This window comes from Staurois parvus, unplaced genomic scaffold, assembly GCF_062004578.1.
Source record: "Staurois parvus isolate SC_StPar_1 unplaced genomic scaffold, SC_StPar_1.0 ptg001421l, whole genome shotgun sequence".
Classification (NCBI taxonomy): domain Eukaryota; kingdom Metazoa; phylum Chordata; class Amphibia; order Anura; family Ranidae; genus Staurois; species Staurois parvus.
In genome coordinates, this window is record NW_028319217.1 from 189,799 (window position 1) to 208,064 (window position 18,266).

General features: G+C 51.9%; 1 protein-coding gene across 4 annotated transcripts in view; it reads right to left on the bottom strand.

Moving 5' to 3' along the window:
* INSC (INSC spindle orientation adaptor protein) overlaps positions 1-18,266 on the bottom strand; it is a 232,448-nt gene that overhangs the window by 181,026 nt on the left and 33,156 nt on the right. Inside the window, exon 1 of one of the 4 annotated variants that reach the window (XM_089662062.1) lies at positions 13,080-13,223. The exons of the other annotated variants lie outside the window; for them this stretch is intronic. The gene's annotated coding sequence lies outside the window, so the exon portion shown is untranslated. Of the gene's footprint in view, positions 1-13,079; positions 13,224-18,266 lie in introns of those variants that run through there. 4 annotated transcript variants of the gene reach the window in all.

Sequence of the window (18,266 nt, forward strand, 5' to 3'; positions counted from 1 at the left end):
CCATTAATTAGGACCATTCTCACATTAATATGTCATATCTGGCTGATGTCACTAATGATTTTCTTTTAGAGAACTTACAAAATGTATCATTTTAAGATTATGACAATTGCCTTTCACAAAAAAAAAAGCTTAAATTATTAACCTAACTTTTTTTTGAGGATAATTACTGTATATCCCCATATCTAAAAATCAAGCAAAAAAAAAAACAATACCAAGAAAAATAAAATACAAGGGAAACAAAATATTTTGTACAGTTTACATATAAACATATTACATAGTTAGTATGGCTGAAAAAAAAAAGGACAAAAGTCCATCCAGTTCAACCATTAAAAAAAAAAAGTTATAAAAAAAGTAATATATCCACAGTTGATCCAGAGGAAGGCAAAAAAACCAGCAAAGAATGATCCAATTTGCTCCTTTTAGTGTCGGGGTGTTTATGAAGACAAAATAATAAAAAGAAAAATGCGTCTTAATGTTTCTGGGCCTTACTATAGACACAAAGAACATTTATCATGGTGTCATCGCCATCCTCCGGGGTAGTGCCCCTTTAAGAGGACAGTGTCCTGCACGGACAGACGCGTCCCTCTGACTCCAAAGCTTTCAACATGAAGGACTGTTCACTAAAAATATTTCCTCATTATCAGCAGCCATTTTATTTTAAAGGGGTCAGCGGGGGAAGTGGTGGGAAGGGGGGGGGGCGGTAATAAAATATCACGTTAAAATTTATGAAGGCCAGTCAACTCGGAAGGTTCAAGCAAGTCTTCAAATGTATTTTTACTTCCTGCATTTATTTAAATCCTTTTGACGTCGCGGACGGTGAACTGCGATCCGAAATGTAAATGGCGTAATGCGTGCGCTGGAGCGGAGTGATTTTAATGACGGATGTGACTTCGGGGACAGAAAAATAAAGTTACAATCGGAAGGAAACTCCGCGCAACTAATTGAGACATCGGGAAAGCTGCGAGACGAGTTCATCGCTTGTGACGTTCGTTCCGAGTTCAAAGACGTTACTGCGGGACGCGAGCGATTCACTGAGGACGACACGCGTCCGGTACTGGATGTATATACAGGAATCAAAATGTACAACTGACTGCCCCTCCCCCCCTCACCCCCATCCCAGCATTAGGGCACACGAAACTGTCTTTAGCAACCAACCAAGTTCTGCATCTCTGTGACTACACTGCACACATTAGAGTGTCAGCTCCTCTGGTACAGAGACTGATGGGACTGTGGGGGAGGGGACATTAGAGTGTAAGCTCCTCTGGTACAGAGACTGATGGGACTGTGGGGGAGGGGACATTAGAGTGTAAGCTCCTCTGGTACAGAGACTGATGGGACTGTGGGGGAGGGGACATTAGAGTGTCAGCTCCTCTGGTACAGAGACTGATGGGACTGTGGGGGAGGGGACATTAGAGTGTCAGCTCCTCCGATACAGAGACTGATGTGACTGTGGGGGAGGGGACATTAGAGTGTCAGCTCCTCCGGTGCAGAGACTGATGGGACTGGGGGGGAGGGGACATTAGAGTGTCAGCTCCTCCGGTGCAGAGACTGATGGGACTGCGGGGGAGGGGACATTAGAGTGTCAGCTCCTCTGGTGCAGAGACTGATGGGACTGTAGGGGAGGGGACATTAGAGTGTAAGCTCCTCTGGTACAGAGACTGATGGGACTGTGGGGGAGGGGACATTAGAGTGTAAGCTCCTCTGGTACAGAGACCGATGTGACTGGCTTAATGATCTCTGTACAGTGCTGTGGTATAGTTACAGTGGTTGGAATAGTGCCCCATCATTGGTGTCAGTGGGAGGAATAGTGCCCCATCATTGGTGTTAGTGGGGGGAATAGTGCCCCATCATTGGTGTCAGTGGGAGGAATAGTGCCCCATCATTGGTGTCAGTGGGAGGAATAGTGCCCCATCATTGGTGTCAGTGGGAGGAATAGTGCCCCATCATTGGTGTCAGTGGGAGGAATAGTGCCCCATCATTGGTGTCAGTGGGAGGAATAGTGCCCCATCATTGGTGTCAGTGGGAGGAATAGTGCCCCATCATTGGTGTCAGTGGGAGGAATAGTGCCCCATCATTGGTGTCAGTGGGAGGAATAGTGCCCCATCATTGGTGTCAGTGGGAGGAATAGCGCCCCATCATTGGTGTCAGTGAAGGAATATTGCCCCATCATTGGTGTCAGTGAGAGGAATAGTGCCCCATCATTGGTGTCAGTGGGAGGAATAGTGCCTCATCATTGGTATCAGTGGGAGGAATAGTGCCCCATCATTGGTGTCAGTGAGAGGAATAGTGCCCCATCATTGGTGTCAGTGGGAGGAATAGTGCCTCATCATTGGTATCAGTGGGATGAGTAGCGCCCCATCATTGGTATTAGTGGGAGGAATAGTGCCCCATCATTGGTGTCAGTGGGAGGAATAGCGCCCCATCATTGGTGTCAGTGGGAGGAATAGCGCCCCATCATTGGTGTCAGTGGGAGGAATAGTGCCCCATCATTGGTGTCAGTGGGAGGAATAGTGCCCCATCATTGGTGTCAGTGAGAGGAATAGTGCCCCATCATTGGTATCAGTGGGAGGAATAGTGCCCCATCATTGGTATCAGTGGGAGGAATAGTGTCCCATCATTGGTGTCAGTGGGAGGAATAGTGCCCCATCATTGGTGTCAGTGGGAGGAATAGTGCCCCATCATTGGTGTCAGTGGGAGGAATAGTGTCTCAAGACAAAAGCAAGGAAAGGGCCACATCTGGCCCCTGGACTGCAGTTTGGAGACCACTGCTGTAGAGGATACAGAGAACGGAGGGAAAAACCAAAACCCTGCTGTGGGGCAACACCAACAAAAAACCTTCTGTGTGGCCCCCTCTCGATCCAGGGATGTGCACAGGAGTTGCTGTGGTCCCAGGTATCTATTTCCTCATTGACTGAGACACAGCAGTGGGAAGCATTGGCTCCCGCTACTGTCAATCACAGCTAGTGAGCCAATGAGGAGAGAGCAAGGGGGCAGGGCTGAGGGGTCTTATGCAAGCAGGTGTGGTTCTCGGTGCCTTATCTCAGCAGCTTGCTATTGGGGGCACTGGTCAAGGGGGAGGAGCCAGAAGAGCCGGTGGGGGACCCAAGAAGAGGAGGATCCGGGCCACTCTGTGCAAACCTTTAACCGCCTCCCACCCGCCATATAAAGTAATGACGGGCGCAAGGCGGTTCTCTCGTTCTGGGAGGAGTCATATGACGTCTCCCATTCTCACCGCGCATGCGTGGCTCCGGGAGCGCACAGCGCGGCCATCGGTGGTGCATTGTGTCCCTCGGACGCAGCGGATCACTGATCAATGGAAAGAGCCAAAGATGTCGGCTCGGTCATGTGATCAGCTGTGTCCAATCACAGCTGATCACATGTAAACAAGGAATTGCCGGTTATCGGCATTTCTCTCCTCACGAGCCGTCACGCTGACAGAGGAGAGGAGCGGAGAGCCGGTGATCGGCATTCCTCAGAGGGGTCATGTACACTGATCATCAGTGTAGCCCCAGCAGTGCCACCTGTCAGTGTCCATCAATGCCACATTTCAGTGTCCATCTGAGCTGCCTTTCAGTGTCACCCATCAGTGCCAGTCAGTGCTGCCAGTGCCCATTAGTGATGATTGTCAATGCCCATAAGTGCCACCTACCAGTTCCTCCTCATCAGTGCTCATCAGTGCCACTTATCAGTGTCCATCATTAGCGCACATCAGTGAAGGAGAAAAATCACTAATTTACAAAATTTTATAACAAATTTTCAGTGGTTTTTGGTTTGTTTCGCAAAAAATAAAATCCCCCCCGAGTTGAATAAATACCACCAAAATAAATCTTTATCTGTCTAAAAAAAAGATAAAAATGTCATACGGTTGCAGTGTTGCATGACCGCGCAATTGTCATTCAAAGTGTGACAGTGCTGAAAGCAGAAAATTGGCCTGGGCAGGAAGGGGGTAGAAGTGTCCTGTAGGCAGGAAGGGGGTAGAAGTGCCCTGTAGGCAGGAAGGGGGTAGAAGTGTCCTGTAGGCAGGAAGGGGGTAGAAGTGTCCTGTAGGCAGGAAGGGGGTAGAAGTGCCCTGTAGGCAGGAAGGGGGTAGAAGTGTCCTGTAGGCAGGAAGGGGGTAGAAGTGCCCGGTAGGCAGGAAGGGGGTAGAAGTGTCCGGTAGGCAGGAAGGGGGTAGAAGTGCCCGGTAGGCAGGAAGGGGGTAGAAGTGTCCTGTAGGCAGGAAGGGGGTAGAAGTGTCCAATAGGCAGGAAGGGGGTAGAAGTGTCCGGTAGGCAGGAAGGGGGTAGAAGTGCCCTGTAGGCAGGAAGGGGGTAGAAGTGTCCAGTAGACAGGAAGGGGGTAGAAGTGCCCGGTAGGCAGGAAGGGGGTAGAAGTGCCCGGTAGGCAGGAAGGGGGTAGAAGTGCTCGGTAGGCAGGAAGGGGGTAGAAGTGCCCGGGAGGCAGGAAGGGGGTAGAAGTGCCCTGTGGGCAGGAAGGGAGTAGAAGTGCACGGTAGGCAGGAAGGGGGTAGAAGTGCCCAATAGGCAGGAAGGGGGTAGAAGTGCCCAATAGGCAGGAAGGGGGTAGAAGTGCCCTGTAGGCAGGAAGGGGGTAGAAGTGCCCTGTAGGCAGGAAGGGGGTAGAAGTGTCCTGTAGGCAGGAAGGGGGTAGAAGTGCTCAGTAGGCAGGAAGGGGGTAGAAGTGTCCTGTAGGCAGGAAGGGGGTAGAAGTTCCTGGTAGGCAGGAAGGGGGTAGAAGTGCCCTGTAGGCAGGAAGGGGGTAGAAGTGCCCGGCGGGCAGGAAGGGGGTAGAAGTGCCCTGTAGGCAGGAAGGGGGTAGATGTGCCCTGTAGGCAGGAAGGGGGTAGAAGTGCCCGGCGGGCAGGAAGGGGGTAGAAGTGCTCAGCAGGCAGGAAGGGGGTAGAAGTGCCCGGTAGGCAGGAAGGGGGTAGAAGTGCCCTGTAGGCAGGAAGGGGGTAGAAGTGTCCGGTAGGCAGGAAGGGGATAGAAGTGCCCTGTAGGCAGGAAGGGGGTAGAAGTGTCCTGTAGGAAGGAAGGGGGTAGAAGTGCTCAGTAGGCAGGAAGGGGGTAGAAGTGTCCGGTAGGCAGGAAGGGGGTAGAAGTGTCCGGTAGGCAGGAAGGGGGTAGAAGTGTCCTGTAGGCAGGAAGGGGGTAGAAGTGTCCTGTAGGCAGGAAGGGGGTAGAAGTGTCTGGTAGGCAGGAAGGGGGTAGAAGTGCTCAGTAGGCAGGAAGGGGGTAGAAGTGTCCTGTAGGCAGGAAGGGGGTAGAAGTGTCCTGTAGGCAGGAAGGGGGTAGAAGTGTCCTGTAGGCAGGAAGGGGGTAGAAGTGCCCGGTAGGCAGGAAGGGGGTAGAAGTGTCTGGTAGGCAGGAAGGGGGTAGAAGTGTCCGGTAGGAAGGAAGGGGGTGACAGTGCCCTGTAGGCAGGAAGGGGGTAGAAGTGTCTGGTAGGCAGGAAGGGGGTAGAAGTGTCCGGTAGGAAGGAAGGGGGTGACAGTGCCCTGTAGGCAGGAAGGGGGTGACAGTGCCCTGTAGGCGAGGGGTTAATATCACATGACTGGCGGCTCGGAGGCCAATGGCACGGCGTACCCTCTGAGGTCTAGTGGGGTCCATGGCAGGGTTGGGGGTCCAAAGCGGGGGGGTCATAATGTTCTGGCTGATCAGTGTATGTTACAATTGTTACTCTTTCCTCCCACAATCTATAATTGTATCTCATTTCTGACCACATTGTTTCTTCAGAAGATAATAATTTCCGTGTCGCACGATACAGAAAAATCATCCCAACCGTAAATTGAACAAAAGCACCACACACACTACAATCTGATGGACGAATGTCTCATCCAATCCACGTTCTGTGTGATTCTCTGCTTGTATCCGGCTGATATGTTCCAATGATCGGTCCCCAGGAAACCTAATCATCGGATCGTACGATTTGGGGCCACGCCGGAAGAGCGATGCCCAATCACATTATGGCTGGCAACAGATTAAAGGGAACCTGTGACAGAGCAAAGTGCCTGTGTGAGAAGCCACCGACTGAAGCTGTCATTGCCAGACTTCCAGACACTGTGCTCATTACAGGGAAAGTGTCGCGATGGATTTACCTGGAGTGAGAGGTCATCGGTGGACAGGGCCGGTGGCACCCATTGGGGTGGCGGTCATCTCTCACCGGACGGTGACTGAGGCCCCGGAAGATGGAGGAGAGAGGAGGAGGATGTGGTCATGGACGGGCGAGGAGGAGAGATGTGACGGGGCGGCTGAGTTGTCTCATGAAACTTTTATTAGCCATCAGGTGTAACCAGATCGCCACTGTTCAGAGTCACTGGGGCCTCTCCCGCAGCAGACAATGGACGGGGTGACGTCACACACACAGCAGATACAATGTGACCCTCCAATAATGAGAGAGCGCAAAGTGCAACAGCCCAGAGCAAGCGGACAATAGATGGGGTGACGTCACACACTCAGTAGATACAATGTGACCCTCCAATAATGAGAGAGCGCAAAGTGCAACAGCCCAGAGGAAGTGGACAATGAACGGGGTGACGTCACACACAGAGCAGATACAATGTGACCCTCCAATAATGAGAGAGCGCAAAGTGCAACAGCCCAGAGCAAGCGGACAATGGACGGGGTGACGTCACACACACAGCAGATACAATGTGACCCTCCAATAACGAGAGAGCGCAAAGTGCAACAGCCCAGAGCAAGCGGACAATGGACGGGGTGACGTCACACACACAGCAGATACAATGTGACCCTCCAATAATGAGAGAGCGCAAAGTGCAACAGCCCAGAGCAAGCGGACAATGGACGGGGTGACGTCACACACACAGCAGATACAATGTGACCCTCCAATAATGAGAGAGCGCAAAGTGCAACAGCCCAGAGCAAGCGGACAATAGATGGGGTGACGTCACACACACAGCAGATACAATGTGACCCTCCAATAACGAGAGAGCGCAAAGTGCAACAGCCCAGGGAAAGTGGACAATGGACGGGGTGACGTCATACACTCAGCAGATACAATGTGACCCTCCAATAATGAGAGAGCACAAAGTGCAACAGCCCAGAGGAGGCAGAAAATGGACGGGGTGACGTCACACACAGCAGGGTCATTAACCCCTTAGTGACTAAGGGTAACAGATATTATCGCCTGAACACAATTTTGCAGATCTGTACATATCATCGCACCCTCATTGCGCACCCACGTGGACTGCACTGCGTTGTGTTCAGGACAAATTTCACCTTCATTAATGATAAAAGGAAATGGATATTTCTGGATTTTTTTTTATTATCAAAGGAAAAGTGTCCCAAAATAGAAGAAACAATCTATTTTAAGCTCGAAATGATTTAGCTCAATCAGATTTCACTGTATATTTCTTGTTACTACCATAACCTATCACCGAAGAGCATCCCAAAATAAATCCTCCTCCTCCTGACGATCGCAGCGATACCATGTACACTCTATTGCCCCAAGTATTGGCCCCGCCCTCCCAATCATGTGATTCAGGTGTTCCAATCCCCTCCATATCATGTGATTCAGGTGTCCCAATCCCCTCCATATCATGTGATTCAGGTGCTCCAATCCCCTCCATGGACACAGGTGTATACAATCAAGCCCCTAGACATGCAGACTACTTCTACAAACATTGGTGAAAGAATGGGTCGCACTTAGGAGCTCAGACTCCAAACGTGGTCCTGTGATTGGTGGTCACCCGGGCAATAATGGGTCGCTCTCAGGAGCTCAGTGACTCCAAGCGTGGTCCCGTGATAGGTGGCCACCTGGGCAATAAGTCCATCCGTGACATTTCCTGGCTACTAAATATTCCACGCTCAACTGTTAGTGGGATTGTAACAAAGTGGAAGCAACTGGGAACAACAGCCACTCAGCCACCAAGTGGTAGGCCACGTCACATGACAGGGCGGCGTCAGCGCATGCTAGAGCGCACAGTGCGCAAAATGGCTAGAACTGATTTTTCATGTTGGGCTCCCACTGACTTAAATGGGGTTCGAATTCGGTACCCCAACTTCAGTGATGTTGCCCCGAATCCATCCGATCCCAGATCTCTGTGTCGCCAACATTCATGATGGCAGAAATCCAGGTTTTGTTTCTGAGAAGCAGACGGCGCCCCCCTGAGGCACACGATGATGGAAGGCGATGATCACTGTCACGTCTTCTGATAATTATTCTGACCATAATCATCAACGCATCTGCGACGACCTAATGGGCTCATTAACATGGCGCTAAATCCGCCAAATCTTCTCCCTGAGCGACGAAAATATATCTGCGGCCACTTAGACGGCGGTCAGAGGAACACAAATGAATGTGGGAAGACTCTCCGGCGTCCAGCACATCCGCGCTGTGTGCGCAATTATTACGGAAGTTGTATTTTTGAAGATTCATTTCACTACTGAAGAGCTACAGTGTTGTCAGCCAATCCAAAATGTTAACCACTTCCTGTCCGCCCCATGTATAGAAACGGCAGGACAGTGGCAGTGCAGGGCGGGTTGCTGTTCATAAACGGTGCACGCCATTGTGGATTGTGCGCATTTCCTGGGAGCGTGCAACACCGCGATCCGGTGCCCCCTGTGTCCGGACACCGATCGCTGTACTGGACGTCTGTGTGAGCTCTCGATCATGTGATCACTGATTGGCCAATCAGTGATCACATGAATAGGAGTAAGCAAGATGTCACTTCTGACATCATCTCTTACTACATGTGAAATCTGTGAATTATCACACAGATCACATGGTACAGGGCCATTCACAACAGCCCTGTACCATGTGACGAGCTGTGACCAATCACAGCTCTCACAGTAGTTCTCAATGGCTGCAGGAATGCAGCCAGAGTGAAGGAGAAATGATTGCTTTTACAGCCTTTATGGGTGTAAAAGCAATCAGTGTAAAAAAAAATCTTCATCACCCCCCACAAGTAGTACAGTGTTACCATGGTGACACTACTGCTAGGGTGACAGGATGTAGAAAGAAAAAAAAACATAAATACTAATATAAATAAAAATAAAAATGTAAAAAAACTATTTTTGAAAAATTATAAATTTTGCTTATAAACTAATTTGGGTTATTTTTTTTTTTTTACTAAAAAGATAACAGAATAAATTTTGGCTGAGATTTATGAAGAAAGATTATTTATTTGCAAAATTGTATAAGAAAAACACTTTTTTTTTAATTTTTGGACGTTTCATTTATATAGCAAAAAAAATATAAAAATCCCAGCGGTGAATAAATACCACCAAAATAAAGCTTTATCTGTCTCAAAAAAATGCTAAAAAATTCATACGGGTACAGTGTTGCATGACCGCGCAATTGTCTTTCAGAGTGTGATAGCGCTGAAAGATGAAAATTGGCCTGGGGGGAAGGGGGGAAAGTGTCCGGACTGGAAGGGGGGGAAAGTGTCCGGACTGGAAGGGGGGGAAAGTGTCCGGACTGGAAGGGGGGGAAGTGTCCAGACTCGAAGGGGGTGAAAGCATCCGGACTGGAAGGGGGGGAAAGCGTCCGGACTGGAAGGGGGGGGAAAGCGTCCGGACTGGAAGGGGGGAAAGTGTCCGGACTGGAAGGGGGGTGAAAGTGTCCGGACTGGAAGGGGGGGGAAAGTTTCCGGACTGGAAGAGGGGGAAAGTGTCCGGACTAGAAGGGGGGGAAAGTGTCCGGACTGGAAGGGGGGGGGAAATGTCCAGACTGGAAGGAGGGGAAAGTGTCCGGACTGGAAGGGGGGGAAAGTGTCCGGACTGGAAGGGGGGGAAAGCGTCCGGACTGGAAGGGGGGGAAAGCGTCCGGACTGGAAGGGGGGGAAAGTGTCCGGACTGGAAGGGGGGGAAAGTGTCCGGACTGGAAGGGGGGGAAGTGTCCGGACTGGAAGGGGGGGAAAGTGTCCGGACTGGAAGGGGGGGAAAGTGTCCGGACTGGAAGGGGGGGGAGTGTCCGGACTGGAAGGGGGGAAAGTGTCCGGACTGGAAGGGGGTGAAAGTGTCCGGACTGGAAGGGGGGGAAAGCGTCCGGACTGGAAGGGGGGGAAAGCGTCCGGACTGGAAGGGGGGGGGGGAAAGTGTCCGGACTGGAAGGAAGTGAAAGTGTCCAGACTGGAAGGGGGGGGAGAAATGTCCGGACTGGAAGGGGGGGGAAGTGTCCGGACTGGAAGGGGGGGGGGAAGTATCCGGACTGGAAGGGGGGAAGAGTCCAGACAGGAAGGGGGGAAAGTGTCCGGACTGGAAGGGGGGGAGTGTCCGGACTGGAAGGGGGGGAAAGTGTCCTGGAAGGGGGAAGTGTCCGGACTGGAAGGGGGGAAAGTGTCCTGGAAGGGGGAAGTGTCCGGACTGGAAGGGGGTGAAAGTATCTGGACTGGAAGGGGGGAAGAGTCCAGACAGGAAGGGGGGGGAGTGTCCGGACTGGAAGGGGGGGGAGTGTCCGGACTGGAAGGGGGGGAAAGTGTCCTGGAAGGGGGGAAAGTGTCCGGACTGGAAGGGGGGAAAGTGTCCGGACTGGAAGGGGGGGGAAGTGTCCGGACTGGAAGGGGGGGGGAAGTGTCCGGACTGGAAGGGGGGGAAGTGTCCGGACTGGAAGGGGGGGAAGTGTCCGGACTGGAAGGGGGGGGGGAAGTGTCCGGACTGGTAGGGGGGGGAAGTGTCCAGACTGGAAGGGGGGGGAAGTGTCCGGACTGGAAGGGGGGGAAAGTGTCCTGGAAGGGGGGAAAGTGTCCGGACTGGAAGGGGGGAAAGTGTCCGGACTGGAAGGGGGGGGAAGTGTCCGGACTGGAAGGGGGGGGGAAGTGTCCGGACTGGAAGGGGGGAAGTGTCCGGACTGGAAGGGGGGGAAGTGTCCGGACTGGAAGGGGGGGGGGAAGTGTCCGGACTGGTAGGGGGGGGAAGTGTCCAGACTGGAAGGGGGGGGAAGTGTCCGGACTGGAAGGGGGGGAAAGTGTCCTGGAAGGGGGGAAAGTGTCTGGACTGGAAGGGGGGGGAAAGTGTCCGGACTGGAAGGGGGGGAAAGTGTCCTGGAAGGGGGGAAAGTGTCTGGACTGGAAGGGGGGGGAAAGTGTCCGGACTGGAAGGGGGGAAAGTGTCCTGGAAGGGGGGAAAGTGTCTGGACTGGAAGGGGGGGGGAAAGTGTCCGGACTGGAAGGGGGGAAAGTGTCCGGACTGGAAGGGGGGGAAGTGTCCGGACTGGAAGGGGGGGAAAGCGTCCGGACTGGAAGGGGGGGAAAGCGTCCGGACTGGAAGGGGGGAAAGTGTCCGGACTGGAAGGGGGGAAAGTGTCCGGACTGGAAGGGGGGGAAGTGTCCGGACTGGAAGGGGGGGAAGTGTCCGGACTGGAAGGGGGGGGAAGTGTCCGGACTGGAAGGGGGGGGAAGTGTCCGGACTGGAAGTGGTTAATAAATCTCAAACCTGAATATTTAGGAAAGTAAAGGTGAGGTTTCTGATATTTCTGTGTTCTCAGGTATTGGGCGACTATTTGCGCAGAATTATTATGCAACAAAAAACAAAAGTGTTCCCATTTCATTTGTTCATTTTCATCTGTTAAAGTGACAATAAGTAACAAACAACTCAAAATGTACAAATAAACATTCAGTGACCAGTCCAGCCAGACTTCTTTTCAGTAACAGTCACAACCCTCCCATTCATGGAGTCCGTCAGTTTATTGATTTGCTGACTAGCAACATTTTGTGCAGCAGCAACCACAGCCTCCCAGACACTGATCAGAGAGGAACACTGCTTTCCTTGGCTGTAAATCTCCCATTTATGAAGAGCCTACAAGTCCTGCATAGGGTTTAGGTCAGGTGAGGAAGGGGCCACGTCATTATTCTTTCATCTTTAAGGCCTTCACTGGCTGACCGCGCAGTGGAGGACATTGATGCGTGCGATGGAGCGTTGTCCTGCATACATATCATGGTCTCCTTGAAAGATGCAGACTTTCCTGTACCAACGCTTGAAGAAAGGGAAAGTGTCTTCCAAAAGCTGGCAGGAGGTTTGGGAGTTGACTTTGAGTCCATCTTCAACCGGAAAAGTTCCAACTAGCTCATCTACCTAATAGCAGCCCATATCAGTACCCCACCTCCACACCACCTCCACACCACCTCCACACCACCTCCACCTTGCCGAAGAGGAGCTCTGTGCCCAGACAGCCTGCATTAATCTCTTCCTGTCTCTGCCTGCACACCACCTGCCCTGACCTCTTCCTGTCTCTGCCTGCACATCACCTGCCCTGACTTCTTCCTCTCTCTGCCTTCACACCACCTGCCCTGACCTCATCCTGCCTCTGCCTTCACACCACCTGCCCTGACCTCTTCCTGTCTCTGCCTGCACATCACCTGCCCTGACCTCTTCTTGTCTCTGCCTGCACACCACCTGCCCTGACCTCATCCTGCCTCTGCCTTCACACCACCTGCCCTGACCTCTTCCTGTCTCTGCCTGCACATCACCTGCCCTGACTTCTTCCTCTCTCTGCCTGCACACCACCTGCCCTGACCTCTTCCTGTCTCTGCCTGCACACCACCTGCCCTGACCTCTTCCTGTCTCTGCCTGCACATCACCTGCCCTGACCTCTTCCTGCCTCTGCCTGCACACCACCTGCCCTGACCTCTTCTTGTCTCTGCCTGCACACCACCTGCCCTGACCTCTTCCTGTCTCTGCCTGCACACCACCTGCCCTGACCTCTTCTTGTCTCTGCCTGCACACCACCTGCCCTGACCTCTTCCTGTCTCTGCCTGCACACCACCTGCCCTGACCTCTTCTTGTCTCTGCCTGCACACCACCTGCCCTGACCTCTTCCTGTCTCTGCCTGCACACCCCCAGCCCTGACCTCTTCCTGTGTCTACCTGCACACCACCTGCCCTGACCTCTTCCTGTCTCTGCCTGCACACCACCTGCCCTGACCTCTTCTTGTCTCTGCCTGCACACCACCTGCCCTGACCTCTTCCTGTCTCTGCCTGCACACCACCTGCCCTGACCTCTTCCTGTCTCCTGCATTTTCCAGATGGACGTTCTGTTATCCTATTTTTCGGTCACCCTGAGCACTGTTCAGGATTTTGCACATCTAATACAGGAACCAAACTATATGAAGCGCCTACTGACCTCATCAAGGCTCTGCGCACAGCTTTCCTTGGGGCCCATAGCAGTCAATGGCAATCCATGTAACATTCATTTCGATGCCCTCAGTCCAGGGCTGGTAACTCTCTCCATTCCAAATCCTAAATTCAAAAATGCCTTGTAAACGCACATCAGCGGACCTGTCTGGGGGGATTGAAATCACGTGCCCTGAAAGGCGCAGCAGACTGGCGGCCCATTGCTGGAACTTGTAGTTCCACAGAGGGATTCCTTTACATTCGTCACACTTGTGTCACACTTGCTGTAAACATTTTATAAATGACAAGTCATCCTTGTCCCCGGCCGGTCCTGCACAATGGTCCATTGTCACCGCACATTCCTCAGCCCCATTCACGGGACGCTGCTGTCGCAGGCGATGGCCTGGAATGTCGCTCTGGAATTCTCGCTGCATTCACAGATGTCGCAGTGGAGGGTTGTCATGTGATCAGTGTACATGACAGTGACCAGAGGCGTAGCTAGGATATTTTACACCCGGGGATGAACTATAAAACTGGTGCCCCGGCCCCCCTCCCCGTTTATTAACATCAGTGACACCAATGATGGGGCATCTATTCCTCCCACTGACACCAATGATGGGGCACTATTCCTCCCACTGACACCAATGATGGGGCACTATTCCTCCCACTGACACCAATGATGGGGCACTATTCCTCCCACTGACACCAATGATGGGGCACTATTCCTCCCACTGACACCAATGATGGGGCATCTATTCCTCCCACTGATACCAATGATGGGGCACTATTCCTCCCACTGACACCAATGATGGGGCACTATTCCTCCCACTGACACCAATGATGGGGCACTATTCCTCCCACTGACACCAATGATGGGGCACTATTCCTCGCACTGACACCAATGATGGGGCACTATTCCTCGCACTGACACCAATGATGGGACACTATTCCTCCCACTGACACCAATGATGGGGCACTATTCCTCCCACTGACACCAATGATGGGGCACTATTCCTCCCACTGACACCAATGATGGGGCACTATTCCTCCCTCTGACCCCAATGATGGGGCACTATTCCTCCCACTGACACCAATGATGGGGAACTATTCCTCCCACTGACACCAATGATGAGGCACTATTCCTCCACTGACACCAATGATGGGGCACTATTCCTCCCACTGACACCAACGATGGGGCACTATTCCTCCCACTGACCCCAATGATGGGGCACTATTCCTCCCACTGACACCAATGATGGGGTGCTATTCCTCCCACTGACACCAATGATGGGGCACTATTCCTCCCACTGACACCAATGATGGGGCACTATTCCTCCCACTGACACCAATGATGGAGGACTATTCCTCCACCGACACCAATGATGGGACACTATTCCTCCCACTGACACCAATGATGGGGCACTATTCCTCCCACTGATACCAATGATGGGGCACTATTCCTCCCACTGACACCAATGATGGAGGACTATTCCTCCACCGACACCAATGATGGGACACTATTCCTCCCACTGACACCAATGATGGGGCACTATTCCTCCACTGACACCAATGATGGGGCACTATTCCTCCCACTGATACCAATGATGGGGCACTATTCCTCCTACTGACACCAATGATGGGACACTATTCCTCCCACTGACACCAATGATGGGGCACTATTCCTCCCCACTGACACCAATGATGGGGCACTATTCCTCCCACTGACACCAACGATGGGGCACTATTCCTCCCACTGACACCAATGATGGGACACTATTCCTCCCACTGATACCAGTGATGGGGCACTATTCCTCCCGCTGACACCAATGATGGGGCACTATTCCTCCCACTGACACCAATGATGGGGCACTATTCCTCCCACTGACACCAATGATGGGGCACTATTCCTCCCACTGACACCAATGATGGGGCACTATTCCTCCCACTGACACCAATGATGGGGCACTATTCCTCTCACTGACACCAATGATGGGGCACTATTCCTCCCACTGACACCAATGATGTGGCACTATTCCTCCCCACTGACACCAATGATGGGGCACTATTCCTCCCACTGACACCAACGATGGGGCACTATTCCTCCCACTGACACCAATGATGGGACACTATTCCTCCCACTGATACCAGTGATGGGGCACTATTCCTCCCACTGACACCAATGATGGGGCACTATTCCTCCCACTGACACCAATGATGGGGCACTATTCCTCCCAATGACACCAATGACACTTACCTTGCTGACCCCTGCACCAGCCTAGGCTGCTTCCCTCTCCCATCCACAGCCAGCATACCTGGTTGGAGCAGCACCATCCGCACGGCACACTTACCGGTCAGCTGTCTTCTTCACTTGCTCCGGTCGCTCCCTCACTCGATTTTCGCGCTGCCTCTCGGCTCGTCCTCTACAAGCTGCGCCTCCTCGTAGGTGATTGGCCGCCTGTGTGCCTTTCCTGAGCTACAGTTCTGGCGCCCAATCACCGGGAGCTTGCAGAGGGAGGTACAAGCTGCCATAGGCTGTCCAGTGATCCCGAGGGTGTGGCCAGATGACAGGGGCGGCATGTCATCCCGCCCACATATCGCGTCCAGGGAAAAGAAGACACCGGACCTGCGGACCTCTCTACCCTCCTCCAGCAGCGCCTCCTGGACTGGATCATCGTGGGACTGGGATGCGGAGCCAGGTAAGACACAGCAGCCCGCTGCCCGCCCCTGTACTAAGTGTCCCTTCCGTTGGAAGGGGGGGGTGGCGGCACCGCGCCGCCCCCCTTAAAAAGGGCCGCCCTAGGCAAACGCCTTGTTTGCCTCATGGCAAATACACCCCTGGTTGTAAGCCTCATTTTGGTGCCCCTGTACCTTGGCGCCCGGGTACATATGTACCCCCCTGCCCCCCCCCAGCTACGCCTCTGACAGTGACCCCCCCCCATGTCTTATTGCTGTATGTATGTCTCGGTGTCAGGTTGTGGTGATTGGTGACGATATCTGGGCTGCAGAACTAGTTTTGGGATTTCTCTATTATATGTATAAATATTTTATTCCTGTTTATGGCTATTTCCAATCTAAGCGCAATTTCCACCACGGACGCACACTCAGGATGGGGCCACCCAGCTCCCGTGCAGTTCCATGCGCTTTTCGCATGTTCCCATTGTGGCAGTCTATTCCTTTCAATGGGCTACCCTACCCATGAAAAACACAAGGAAAAGAAGTCCCCCTTCTGTAAAATTGTGAAATACCAAATCGCATGGTGCTGCGGGATGACGTGCTTTGCTGCGGGATGACGTGCTTTGCTGCGGGATGACGTGCTTTGCTGCGCACAGGTGTGCATCTTTGCCAATGGGTGGGGGCGCCATTTGGAATTGCCCGTGGTTCACATCTGTGAGTGTTGGGAATGCATGCAGAATTGCAAGTTTTCCTACCAATCACAGGACTGTGCGGTTCAATTTGTACGCATTTTATTCATATTTTCATACATTTCTGCCTTTTAGGTCGACTTTTATCCAGAATGTATCTATTTAACGATAGTGATTATTATTATATAATTGTTTGGGGGGTTTTTTGCAAAACTTTCCAATTGTGTGATGTTGGGATCAAGTTATACAGATATCATGTTACTTCATTTTTTATACAATTATACTTTGTAATATTTATTATTATTATTATTATTTTCCCCTCATACAATCACTTTGTTCAAATTATACAGAGGAGGAATCTCCTCTGTGGAGACACAAAGATGGAATCTCCTCAGCAGGGACACAGGGAGGGAATCTCCTCAGCAGGGACACAGGGAGGGAATCTCCTCAGCAAGGACACAGAAAGGGGAATCTCCACAGCAAGGACATAGGGAGGGAATCTCCACAGCATGGACACAGAAAGAGGAATCTCCACAGCAAGGACACAGAAAGGGGAATCTCCACAGCAAGGACACAGAAAGGGGAATCTCCTCAGCAAGGACACAGAAAGAGGAATCTCCACAGCAAGGACACAGAAAGGGGAATCTCCTCAGCAAGGACACAGAAAGAGGAATCTCCACAGCAAGGACACAGAAAGGGGAATCTCCACAGCAAGGACACAGAAAGAGGAATCTCCACAGCAAGGACACAGAAAGGGGAATCTCCTCAGCAAGGACACAGAAAGGGGAATCTCCTCAGCAAGGACACAGAAAGAGGAATCTCCACAGCAAGGACACAGAAAGGGGAATCTCCACAGCAAGGACACAGAAAGAGGAATCTCCACAGCAAGGACACAGAAAGAGGAATCTCCACAGCAAGGACACAGAAAGGGGAATCTCCTCAGCAAGGACACAGAGGGGGAATCTCCTCAGTGGGGACACAGAAAGGGAAATCTCAGCAGAGACATAAAGGAAGAATCTCCTCAGTGGGGACACAGAAGGGGAATCTCCTCTGTGGAGACACAGAGGTGGAATCTCCTCAACAGGGACATAAGGAGGGAATCTCCAAAAGAAGGATGCAGGGAGGGAATCTCACCAGCAGAGACATAAAGGAAGAATCTCCTCAGCGGGGAAACAGAAAGGGGAATCTCCTCAGTAGGGACACAGATGGGGAATCTCCATAGCAGGGTGACAAAGAGTGAATCACCTTAGCGGGGACACAGAGGGGAAATATCCATAGCGGGGACACAGAGGGGGAATCTCCTCAACAGAGACACAGAGGGGGAATCTCCTCAGCAGGGACATAGAAATTCAAATTATACACGGACCTGTTTTCAGGTATATTTTACCCACTTTTTATGCTGATTAGGTGAATATATCGCCCAGAATGTATCATTTTATTAACAGTCATAATTATTATTATTATTGTTGGTATTTCTCTCTTTTTTGTATAAATGATACAGTTCAGCTTTCATGTTCTCATTTTTATGTGTTCATTTGGACACTCCCTTTACTATTGTCTATTTGGTTGTCATTCTGACCTCATGGAGGAGATATTATATCGATGTCAGATTGATATGGAAATCTTCTGTTATTTCTTGCCCTGATGAAGGGGGTGTGACGATCGCGCGTCAGACCTTCTCACCAAACTCGTGACCGAAGGACTAGCCGATCTGAAACTGCGATGTCACGTGCGTAACAATGCCATGCCCAGCTGCAGCTGCACCCTGCACAACGATTTTCCAGCTAATGGACCACCAATCGATGTACCGGCAGCCTGAATGCGGTTGTTACTGG